The sequence below is a fragment of the Schistocerca americana genome, chromosome 6, assembly GCF_021461395.2.
Source record: "Schistocerca americana isolate TAMUIC-IGC-003095 chromosome 6, iqSchAmer2.1, whole genome shotgun sequence".
Taxonomy (NCBI): Eukaryota; Metazoa; Arthropoda; class Insecta; order Orthoptera; family Acrididae; genus Schistocerca; species Schistocerca americana.
This window is the reverse complement of record NC_060124.1, coordinates 289,147,080-289,152,079: the sequence shown is the minus strand read 5'-3', so window position 1 is coordinate 289,152,079 and position 5,000 is coordinate 289,147,080. Positions and strand designations below refer to the sequence as shown.

The following is a 5,000-nucleotide window of genomic DNA, read 5'->3' as shown; positions in this document are numbered from 1 at the left end:
CGCAGCAGGTCTCCAAGGTGAAGAGCCTCTAGTCGATAGAATAATGTAGGTAAGGGAAGTCGGCAAATTGGATCCGTAACTTCGGGATAAGGATTGGCTCTGAGGATCGGGGCGTGTCGGGCTTGGTCGGGAAGTGGGTCAGCGCTAACGTGCCGGGCCTGGGCGAGGTGAGTGCCGTAGGGGTGCCGGTAAGTGCGGGCGTTTAGCGCGGGCGTGGTCTGCTCTCGCCGTTGGTTGGCCTCGTGCTGGCCGGCGGTGCAGGATGCGCGCGCCTGCGCGGCATTCGCGCCCCGGTGCTTCAACCTGCGTGCAGGATCCGAGCTCGGTCCCGTGCCTTGGCCTCCCACGGATCTTCCTTGCTGCGAGGCCGCGTCCGCCTTAGCGTGCTCCTCCGGGGGCGCGCGGGTGCGCGGATTCTCTTCGGCCGCCATTCAACGATCAACTCAGAACTGGCACGGACTGGGGGAATCCGACTGTCTAATTAAAACAAAGCATTGCGATGGCCCTAGCGGGTGTTGACGCAATGTGATTTCTGCCCAGTGCTCTGAATGTCAACGTGAAGAAATTCAAGCAAGCGCGGGTAAACGGCGGGAGTAACTATGACACTCTTGATGTAGCCAAATGCCTCGTCATCTAATTAGTGACGCGCATGAATGGATTAACGAGATTCCCGCTGTCCCTATCTACTAGCTGCGGCTGTCTCATGCTATGTGCCCCGATTTGCGTGGGCTCATGGTTGGTAATAGGCAGCAGGGGAAGGATGCGACTCGAACATCTTAGCCTCTCCTTCTCAAGTGCTCCTGCTCGCCTTCTCGGGGTGCAGCTGTTAAGCCTTCGGGCGACCGAAGGGCAGGGGCGCGACGGCGTACTGAATATCTTGTACGCCGGTTCCGGCGGCTGCATTTGTCGCGGCGGGATCCTGGCCCAAGTCGGCGAAGGTCACCCGCCTTGCCCCTGGAATTCCGGGGCATGATCCGCCAAGCCGGGGCGTGGTGACACGTCCCCGGTTAGGTTAGATGGGTCCAGACCCCCGAACGTCTGGGGGACCGGCCCGGCACCTGAGTAGGACCGGGTCTTTAGCCTTTTGGTGGAAACTCGGCCTAGTAGGGGGCGAAGGACGGAGGGTGAATCCGCTCTCCCGGAATGCGGGAGGCATTCGTCGGTAAGGGAGCGGGAGAAAACTTCGATGATGCAGCAGTCGAAGAGGACTAGTGCGCTGTTCCCACGGCGTGCTAAACCTAGCAGCTCAGTTGTTGAAAGCTCTTGGTCAAGGGGCGGGACCGGTGAGCGAGCTGCATTTAGCCTCCCCCCATGCCAGAGAGGCCGGTCCGGGGAAAGAGACGGGCCTTCATTTTTTCACTCTTCATCTGTCATTATGGCCGAACTAGTGGAGAGTGATCATGCGCTCGAGGTTGAATCCGTTCGCGACGAAGATTTGTCTGTAGCCGAGCGTCATGCTCGTTTCTTGAGTTTATTAGATTCCAGTGTAAAGAATGGAAAGATCAGTAACGTGGCGATTAATAATATTCGGGATTGTGTTGCCAGGTGGGCGATGGCCCATTCCCAATTAGAAGGTAGACTGATCGAATTACAGAAAGAAAATGAACGTCTTAGGAATCAGCCACCAGTTGTAAAATCATATGCCGCGGTTGCGAGTACCCCTGTGGTAAAGGCGCCGACGGCAAAAGAAACCATTCAAGAAAATATTAAGAAAAGTGTACCAACAGTGTTCATTAAGCCGAAAGAAGGGGAGGACATCCGGGCAGTTAAGACTGCATTTGAAAAATGCATTGATCCAAAACGGGATAAAATAAAAATTAACACTGTAAGAACCGCGAAAAATGTTCTGATTGTTGAGACGGCAACTCCGGAGGACAGCCTGCGGATCATGACAAATCCTCAGCTGGCTGCCAAGGTCAAGTGCGAACCGCCACGGAGGCGAAGGCCTTTGATGTGCCTTTATGATGTTCCATCATACATGAATGCCGACAGCTTGATGGATGCAATATATGTACAGAATTTTGACGCGACAATGACGAGGGAAGAGTTTGATACCCAGTTTAGATTAAGATTTAAAGTTGGACCTAGAGAAAAAGTCACAGTGCATCACGTAGTGGAGGTTTCACCTGAATTATGGAAACCTCTCACCAGAATAGGCAGACTATATGTCGGTTATTCGGCATTAAATATAAAGGACTATTTGGCGGTGCCACGGTGCACCAAATGTCAAGATTTAAATCATACAAACAAGTACTGTCATGAAGAACATGCCTTGTGTGCCCATTGTGGGCAGGCGGGTCATGAAAGAAAGGCCTGTCCTGACAAGGACAAAGCCCCCATTTGCATACCGTGCAAAAAGAGGGGGAGAAAGTGTGGTGGACCGAAAGACTGCCCCACCTACCGGATGTTCCTCGATAGAATAATACAAAGGACTGATTATGGCGACCCTTAAGGCGCCGAAAAAGAAATCACCAAGTAAAATGAAAAGGGACGCGGAACGGGGTAAGCTAATTAGTAAAGCTTTGTCCACAGGTTCGCTGTACAACCCGGAAGAGGTACGGGACACCACTGGAGGATCGATGGTTGACGTCGGCATCCAGACGGATGTCGACTTGGAGACAGCGGTCGGTCGGCTAACTAGTCGACTGTCGAGTACCAAGTTGAAGGAGCCTGGGAAGCAAGATTTGCAGATATCGAATCAAGAAGATGTGAGCAAAGTCCCTACTGAAGATACTAGTGGTGGTGGTGGTAGTGGTGGTAGTAGTAGTTTAGATGAGGATACTGTAAATAATGTAAAGTTGAATACTGTAAATAATGTAAAGCTGAATGGTGAAGGTACTTCTTACAATGCAGTTGGTCCAGGAGGGGTGTACGATGACTTTGAACGCAAGTTGCGTTTAAACAGGCTCGAGGAGCCGGCATTGTTAACAATTGCACTGAGGCAGCTTGTGAGGACAGGACATAGTAATGGTGGAGATATCACGTATCCAGCCTTGGAGGACGTGGATTGCATAAGTTTGCACGCGGCAAATCTTCCGTCGCAACCGGATGACTTAAAGGAGTTGGTGCAGCAGGTGTTTGCCAGGCGAGGCCGTAAATTTGATCTTGAGAAAATATACAAAGACATGGTGAAGATGTACGGTAGAAATGTGGTAGACCTCTCGAAGTCATGGCCCGCCAGCCGCCTGCATGTCTTTTATCCCCCTGGTTGATGGGGTGTTTTAAAGTATTGCAAATTAATGCAATGCGTAGCCACTTGGTTACGCAAGAGCTTAGAAAAATCGCGGAAGACGATTTATTGGATATATTAGTAATTCAAGAACCTGCTTCCTGTGCTGGTCGGATTCCTGGATTTCCAGCAACCGCGCAAGTGGTGTTCTCTGGTGAGAATCCCATGAGCGCGGTTGTCGTTTTGAATAAATGTATTAAAACAACTGTGCTTACACAATTCTGTAATGATCATGTGATTGTGGTCCAACTTAATCTGATGTCGCATTTGTTATTCTTTGTTAATGTATACTGCCAATTCAGACAACACATTATTGGATTTCTTAATCAGTTGGACTGGATTCTAAGAAGGTTGCAGGGAAAGCCGGTTATTGTGTGTATGGACGCTAATGCAAAGTCCCCATTGTGGTTTAGTGTTGAGCAGGATGAGCGGGGAGCTGAGCTGGAAAATCTTATAATGCAGATGCAGCTTGACGTTATAAATCAACCTGGCAACCCGCCTACCTATTCAGGAAGAGCGGGTGCTGTTTCTAACATAGATGTTACGCTTGCAACTCAAAGAGCAGCACCGCACGTCAGGAATTGGAGAGTTGTGAGTAATCTCACAATTAGTGATCATAATTGCATATTTTTTGATTACTATATGGAGCTTGAAGAAGATCCTGGGGACTGGGTGGAGAGATATAACTATCAAAAGACGAACTGGAACCGGCTGGCACAGGTGTTTCGTCCTCCAAGGCTGGGACCGGACGCGGAGATACATAATGTGGACGAGGCGGTGGACGAATTGGTTGCATCTGTTGTGGCGGCTATTGCTGTGTCTGTTCCTCGGATGGCAAGGTTTGTTCGCAAACAGTCTACTCCGTGGTCCCCCGAGCTGACTGAGCTCAAGCGATCTGTCAGACGGGCGAGGAGTAACTATCAGAGGAGCTTCATACAAGAAGAGAGACAGTACCATCTCAGGATCTATCGTCGCCTCAAAGCCCGATACCAGGATTCCGTGCAACGGGCAAGACGGCAGTCTTGGCAAAATTTTGTGAATGAGCAGCTGGGATTGGACCCCTGGGGGGTTCCATATAAACTTATAAGGGAAAAAATCAGAGCTCCCACAATGCTGTCTACTCTGCAGCTGGAAGATGGACATTGTACAACGACATGGGAAGAAACAGCAAGAGTCCTGATGAAGGTCTTGTTGCCGGATGATGTCGTCGAGGAGGACACTGTGGAGCAGCAGGCAATACGGACTGCACTATTTGAGCCATACAGAAATGAAGCACACGTGTACCCTTTCTCGCCCGAGGAGGTGGTCGCAGCGCTCCATACTTTTGCCAGGAGGAAGGCACCCGGCCCAGATGGGGTGCCAGTGGAAATATTACAGTTTTTAGCTCCTCAGCTTGCTCCAGATTTAGCCAAAATTTACAATACATGTTTACAACTGGGGAAGTATCCAAGAAGATGGAAAACTGCAGAAGTGGTGGTCATCAAGAAGGGTACTGATAAGGATCCGCAGTCGCCCAAGTCATATCGACCAATTTGCCTCTTGGACGTGATGGGAAAAACGTTTGAAAAGCTGCTCACTGACAGACTCTTGAGCCACAGGGCTTTGCATGGCATGAGTGATCGGCAGTTCGGATTCCGAAGGGGTCGCTCCACACAGGATGCGATCAATGAGGTGTCTCGGACTGTCCGCTCGGCCAGTGCGAAGTATGTTCTGGGCATCATGGTGGACATTTCAGGGGCCTTCGACAACCTATGGTGGCCGGCGCTCTTCT

The 5,000-nt window shown here is 50.6% G+C and overlaps 1 pseudogene; it reads left to right on the top strand.

The window, feature by feature from the left end:
- Positions 1-712, top strand: part of LOC124621144 — a 2,983-nt pseudogene extending 2,271 nt beyond the window's left edge.
- Positions 713-5,000: the final 4,288 nt, after the last annotated feature.